The sequence below is a fragment of the Euprymna scolopes genome, unplaced genomic scaffold, assembly GCF_053919585.1.
Source record: "Euprymna scolopes isolate OS-2025 unplaced genomic scaffold, ASM5391958v1 sca240, whole genome shotgun sequence".
Taxonomy (NCBI): Eukaryota; Metazoa; Mollusca; class Cephalopoda; order Sepiida; family Sepiolidae; genus Euprymna; species Euprymna scolopes.
The window spans coordinates 2,982-10,000 of NW_027633259.1; the positions used below are offsets into that span (position 1 = coordinate 2,982).

Below are 7,019 nucleotides of genomic sequence, written 5' to 3' on the forward strand. Positions count from 1 at the left end.
ACGGAGACGACGACGACGACGAGACGGCATCGATGGCGACCACGATGACGACGACCTCGACGAGTTCAGTCTGCACCTTGACCTCCGATGTCCGTGTGCACTGCCGTCGTGCTGTTTGTCGTTTGTCGTATGTATCGCTGTCAAGGGTGCCGTTGTCGTTGTTGTTGTCGACGTTGTTGCTTGCTCTCTCGTCTCGGTCGGTTGGTACGTTGATGACGACGACGACGACGAAGACGACGACGACGACGACGAGACGGCATCGATGGCGACCACGATGACGACGACCTCGACGATTCCAGTCTGCACCTTGACCTCCGATGTCCGTGTGCACTGCCGTCGTGCTGTTTGTCGTTTGTCGTATGTATCGCTGTCAAGGGTGCCGTTGTCGATGTTGTTGTTGTCGACGCTGTCGTCTGTTCTCTCTTCTCGGCCGGCTGTGACGTGGACGTTGACGACGACGACGACGAGACGGAATCGATGGCGACCACGATGACGACGACCTCGGCGAGTTCAGTCTGCACCTTGACCCTCGATGTCCGTGTGCACTGCCGTCGTGCTGCTTGTCGTTTGTCGTATGTATCGCTGTCAAGGGTGCCGTTGTCGTTGTTGTTGTCGACGTTGGTCGCTTTCGTTCTTTGAGTCTCGGTCTCGGTCCAAGTCAGGGGAGAAACAAAAAAGAGGCCATCAGCGCGGGCAGCGCGCTTCTACTGACGGCGAACCTCCTCGAAAAACAAATAAACACGTGCCCGTCGTTGTAGTTGTCTGTCTTATGTCGGTCGGTCGGTCGGTCGGTCTGTCGTTCTGTCGAAACAAAGTCCCAAATTCCAACGATACCTGGTTGATCCTGCCAGTAGTCATATGCTTGTCTCAAAGCTTAAGCCATGCAAGTGTAAGTTCACGCCACGCATTAGAACGGGCGAAACCGCGAATGGCTCAGGAACCGGACCTAATCCTCGGGACCGTATTCCTCCTCGGAGGCGATGGATAACTGTGGCAATTCTAGAGCTAATACATGTGACACAGGCCGCGATCGGTCGGCGCGCCGTCGTCGCCACGCCTCGCGCGCTGGCACCCGCGTCGGCCGTTCCGGGTCGCGGCGCTACATATTAGACTGAGACCGATGCGCGTCATTCCGTCCTCCCGTCGTCGGCGTTCCCGCTCGCGGGTCCGTTCGGTGGCGGGGCTCATAGGGCGGCGCGCTCCGCTTTGGTGACTCTGGATAACTCACTGGTCGATCGCACGAGCTTTCACGCCCGGCGACGGGTCTCTCGAGGGTCCGCCCTATCAACTGTCGACGGTCGGTTAAGTGCCTACCGTGGTTACTACGGGTAACGGGGAATCGGGGTTCGATTCCGGAGAGGGAGCATGCGAAACGGCTACCACATCCAAGGAAGGCAGCAGGCGCGCAAATTACCCACTCCCGGCACGGGGAGGTAGTGACGAAAAATAACGACGCGGGACTCTGTCGAGGCCCCGCGATCGGAATGAGTACACTTCAAATCCGTTAACGAGGACCAACCGGAGGGCAAGTCTGGTGCCAGCAGCCGCGGTAATTCCAGCTCCGGTAGCGTATATTAAAGTTGTTGCGGTTAAAAAGCTCGTAGTCCGAACTCGGGTTCGTGGTCGCGCAAGCGGCCCCGGGGCGGCGGCGCCATCGTCCGTCGTTGACTTTGGTCGTCCGTTCGCATTCCCGGCCCTTTCCGCCGGTGTCAACCGCTAGCATACCCGCCACGCGGTCCTGCCGGCGAGGTGGACGAGGAGGTCGTGATCGGGATCCGGGAAAAAAAAAAACAAGTGGTCGTCGGTTCGGTTCCGGGAGTAGTCTAACGGGGGGGTGCTACGTGTGTGTGTTTGGGTGTGTTCATTCGCATCCCCGCACTCTGACCCCCGCGCTTCTCTCCCTCTCCCTTTCCGCGCGTTCCTCTTTTTTTTTGAACCCCCCGGTCCGCTCCGAGTCCCTGCTTCGTGTCTTGTCTGCGCGCGTGTTGCGGTCGGCGGTTTCTCCTCCAAGGGTGCTCTTAACCGAGTGTCCGCGGCGGCCGGTACGTTCACTTTGAAAAAATTAGAGTGCTCAGAGCGGGCTGTTCAAGCTTGCATACGATAAGCATGGAATGATGGAAGAGGGCCTCGTCTACGTCTGTCGGTCTCCGTCTACGGCGAGGCAATGATCGAAGGGAGCGGTCGGGGCCACTCGTATTGCGACGTTAGAGGTGAAATTCTTGGATCGTCGCAAGACGAACTGCAGCGATGGCGTGTGGCAAGCACGTTTTCCTCGATCAAGAGCGAAAGTCGGAGGTTCGAAGACGATCAGATACCGTCGTAGTTCCGACCGTAAACGATGCCGACCGGCGATCCGCCGGCGTTCGCTTCCATGACCCGGCGGGTAGCCTGCGGGAAACCAGAGTTCGGTTCCGGGGGGAGTATGGTTGCAAAGCTGAAACTTAAAGGAATTGACGGAAGGGCACCACCAGGAGTGGAGCCTGCGGCTTAATTTGACTCAACACGGGAAAACTCACCCGGTCCGGACACCGGTAGGATTGACAGATCGATAGCTCTTTCTCGATTCGGTGGGTGGTGGTGCATGGCCGTTCTTAGTTGGTGGAGCGATCCGTCTGGTTGATTCCGATAACGAACGAGACTCCGGCCTGCTAACTAGTGCGCCGATGTCAGTGATTTTTACGGCGGGCTCGGCGTCCTCCGTGGCGCTCGGGTCCGGGTCGGTTTTCTCACGCACTTCTTAGAGGGACGGGTGGCAGAAAGCCACACGAGGCGGAGCGATAACAGGTCTGTGATGCCCTTAGATGTCCGGGGCCGCACGCGCGCTACACTGGAGGTATCAGCGGGGACTTCGCCCCGGCCCGAGAGGGTTGGGAAACCTCTGAACCACCTCCCGTGATAGGGATCGGGGCCTGTAACCAACCCCGTGAACGAGGAATTCCCGGTAGGCGCGGGTCAACAGCCCGCGTCGATCACGTCCCTGCCCTTTGTACACACCGCCCGTCGCTACTACCGATCGAACGGTCCGGTGAGGTCCTCGGATCTGGCCGACGACGCCGCCGGGCAGTGCGCGACGTGTCCGTCACGACACTCGTGCATCTACGCCTCGGCGTTCGATGCCTGGAGAAGACGACCGAACCCGATCGTTTAGAGGAAGTAAAAGTCGTAACAAGGTTTCCGTAGGTGAACCTGCGGAAGGATCATTACCGTTTTCCCGTTCGAGACTGGTTTGTTGTTTTCCGGCCTACCTCCTCTGTCTGTCGGCGTCAACGCCTCGAATGCGCGCAAACAAACCTATAAAAGGCGGAGCGAGAGATAGATTTGTGGTGACGCGGAGGTTTTTAAAGCCCCAGCTCTTCTTGCTTGCTTCCGCGTCTTACCACCTGTTTGTTTTTTCGCCCACCGCAAGTGATGGCCGCTTCTTCTTTGCCTTGTCGCCGCTTTATCGTTTTTTGTTTTTTTTGCAGCCGCTGTGCCACCGCCGCTAGCTAAAAACAAACTACTCGCGACATTGCAATGCCGTCACGCCTCCTCGCACAGACCTCCTCGCACACTACTAAATCTATATAAACAAAAACTAATATAAAAAACCCAAGTGCTGAACCCTGGACGGGGGATCACTCGGCTCGTCCGTCGATGAAGAGCGCGGCCAGCCGCGAGAACTGATGCGAATTGCAGGACTCAGTGAACATCGACACCTCGAACGCACATTGCGGCCCCGAGATCCCTTGTCTCGGGGCCACGTCCGGTCGAGAGGCGGAACGTTACATGTCTTTCTCCGTTAACGAAACGACATCTTGCCGTCCCCGTGCCCGCCCGGTCCTCGGCACGGTGGTAACCGGGACGTCGCAGGAGCGAGTGACGAGGGGGAAGAAAAATAAAAAAAGAATTGACTCCTTTCAATGTCTTTTTTTTTTTTAAAACCCTCTCCGGCCTCCTCCTTCGTCTCCCGCTGGCAGACCGCGGAGTCTTTTCCCTTTTCGACCGCGTGAAGAAACACTGTGGAGGAGGAGCAGGAGGAGTCTGTCCGAAAGCAGCCGAAGGGAGAACAAAACAAAAAAAAAAGCACCGACCTAACCGACTGCCGACGTAAGCGCCGCCTGCTCGTCTCGCTCTCTGCCTCATGAAGGTGTCTCTCAGCGACGCCTCGAGCAGCGCGACGAGCACGGCCGTCGCACCGTAAAAAGGTGGCCGCGTCGTAGGCAACGTCGGATGGGGAGGACCCACGCTTTTTTTTTAATTGTTGGCTTCTTCATTTTCGGTCGGACGGGCGCTATATCGGCCAGCCGTCGTCACACGGAGGGTACCGATCGAGATTCCTCTCCTCCAAACACCACACTCTACTAAAAACCGCCGCCCTCGGCTCGGACGAGACGACCCGCTGAACTTAAGCATATCGCTAAGCGGAGGAAAAGAAACCAACCGGGATTCCCTTAGTAACGGCGAGTGAACCGGGAGAAGCCCAACGCCGAATCCCGTCGCAAGTTAAAGGCTTCGGGACGTGTGGCGCATGGGTCGAAGGCAGCCGTTCGTTTTCGTCTCGCATAGTTCGGAGTTCCCTCGATCGGGGCCGCCCGCGGCGGGTGCCAGGCCCATTCGGTGCGGACGGCGAGCGACGGCCTTCGATCCGAGAGTCGGGTTGCTTGGGAACGCAGCCCAAATCGGGTGGTAAGCTCCATCCAAGGCTAAATACCGGGACGAGTCCGATAGTCGACAAGTACCGTGAGGGAAAGTTGAAAAGAACTTTGGAGAGAGAGTTCAAGAGAACGTGAAACCGCCCAGGGGTAAACGGGTGGGACCGCTCACCGCGATCGCGGGGGGACTCAGTCCGGTGCTGCCTAGGCTCGAGCCCAAACTCGATGTGTGTTCTTGAAAGAGAGGCCGTCGCGGCACAGGTCGTCGTTCGTCGTGTCCGCGGGGAACTCGTTCTCCGCGGGCCAGCTTTTGTGCCCGCGTCGCCGACGAAGGAGACGGGCCGCGTGGATAGCGGGAAGGGAAACGTGGTGACGACCGCGGCGTCGGTAGGTGGCTGCGTCGGTTGGCTGCGACGGAGGGGACTCGTCCTCTCGATCGCTGCTGCCGCCGGGCCCTAACCCGCCGCATCCGTCGCCGCCGCTTCTTCTTTCCTCCTGCTCCCTCCGCGCGCGACTCCGCTGCACCCGTCCCCTTCTCATCGCTCGGCGTAATCATGGCGCGGGCGCTTCGGCGCGACCTCCGCGCGGCCGGCACCGGACGCACTTCCCCTCCGGTCCGTCGTCGCGACCCGTTCCCGGCGTGCAGGTCGAACACGCGGGTTTTTTTCCGTAGGCGGCAGGCGTTTCATCACCCTGAAAACCCCCGTCTTCCCACCTTGTGAAGTCGGGGGCCACCGGCCGTCGGGCCCGCGAACGTAACTGCCCCTTTCTGCCGGGAACGGAGGAAATCTGACACGATCCGTTACACGTGGCGAGCCGGTCCGTTTTGATCCCGCCGGAAGTCGCGTGCGGGCGACGCACTCTGTGTGTCGCTCCTTAGGCGCCCCACCGTCTCGGGCGCGTGCGCGATGAGAGGCGGGATAGGACTGGCGCGGCCTCGCCGTCACGCACCTCGCCGACGTTTCGGGTTCTTGTCGGGGGCAACCCCGCCCGCGCCCGTTTCCGTTTCCGGAGAGGTCGCTCGGCGACGCTTTTTTACTCGAGCCGCCCGCCACCCCGGGTCAGCGACGTGCATCGGCAACCCCCCGACCCGTCTTGAAACACGGACCGAGGAGTCCTGGCCGTTCGCGAGTCGTAGGGGCCACCTCTGACTAACCCCGAAGGCGAAGCGAAAGCGAGAGAGCGTGTAGGAGGGCGTCGATCGGGAGAGGTGTCGTGGCAAAGTCGTCCGGGGGTCGTCGGGGGGTGTCGTCGGTCTCGTGCCGTCGTCTTCTCCTCGCCTCACCCGCCTCCGAGCCGTGCCCGATCCCGCCGGCGCGGCGTTTTCGGCCTTCCGCCGTCGCTGCTGCGGTGCCCGCAACTTTTCCTTTTTTCTCTCTTCCCGAGAGAGATAGGAGAGGGAAGGCTCGTGGCTGACGTGCGGTTGTTTTTCCCTCCTCCCCGAGAGGGGACCGGCGCATCTTCCAAAAAGGGGAATTGCCGGGCGCCAGCTTCCATATCCTCCTTCCGCCCATCGGTGAGATCCCGCGGCTTGAACTAGTCCTATTTTGTCGTCGAGTTTAGGCGCTGCGCGCGGGCGCATCACCCCCGGGTCGGTTTCCCCTTTTTCCGAGTACGACTCGGCCGACTCTGGCGTAGCGAGCGACCAGGGACCCGAAAGATGGCGATCCACGCCCGGTCGGGATGAAGCCAGAGGAAACTCTGGTGGAAGTCCGAAGCGCCTCTGACGTGCAAATCGATCGTCGGAACCGGGTGTAGGGGCGAAAGACCAATCGAGCCGTCTAGTAGCTGGTTCCCTCCGAAGTTTCCCTCAGGATAGCTGGCGCTCGATCGTCGCAATTCCATCCGGTAAAGCGAACGATTGGAGGCCCCGGGGCCGTTCACGGCCTCGACCTACTCTCGAACTCGGAACGGGTGGAACGGGCCGACTCTCCCGAACGACGGAGCCGACCCATCCGGCCGCCGCCGCCAGCACGCTTCGCTGGGCGGTTGGTCACCTCGAATGCGAGTGCCAAGTGGGCCACTTTTGGTAAGCAGAACTGGCGCTGTGGGATGAACCAAACGTCCGGCTAAGGTGCCTAACGCGACGCCCATGAGATCCCCGAAAGGGTGTCGGTCGATATAGACAGCAGGACGGTGGCCACGGAAGTCGGAATCCGCTAAGGAGTGTGTAACAACTCACCTGCCGAATCGACCGGCCCCGAAAATGGATGGCGCTGGAGCGACGGACCGATGCCGGACCGTCGCGGCGAGGAGCGATGAACTTTCGCGCCGAAACGATGCCGCGACGAGTAGGAGGGCGCCGCGGCGAGCACGGAAGCCTAGGGCGCGAGCCCGGGTGGAGCCGACCGCGGGTGCAGATCTCGGTGGTAGTAGCAAATATTCGAA

The 7,019-nt window shown here is 60.3% G+C and overlaps 2 non-coding genes and 1 pseudogene across 2 annotated transcripts in view; all 3 read left to right on the plus strand.

The window, feature by feature from the left end:
• Positions 1-831: 831 nt before the first annotated feature.
• Positions 832-3,203, plus strand: LOC145274018 (small subunit ribosomal RNA; annotated as a pseudogene).
• A 395-nt stretch (positions 3,204-3,598) lies between these two features.
• LOC145274006 (5.8S ribosomal RNA) lies at positions 3,599-3,756 on the plus strand. Its single transcript, XR_013866583.1, has one exon. It is a non-coding gene; the product is annotated as a 5.8S ribosomal RNA (ribosomal RNA).
• Positions 3,757-4,351: 595 nt separating this feature from the next.
• The window catches only part of LOC145274014 (large subunit ribosomal RNA), a 5,720-nt gene continuing 3,052 nt past the window's right edge, over positions 4,352-7,019 (plus strand). The window contains exon 1 of the ribosomal RNA XR_013866589.1: positions 4,352-7,019. This exon is cut by the window's right edge and continues 3,052 nt beyond it. This is a non-coding gene — a ribosomal RNA (large subunit ribosomal RNA).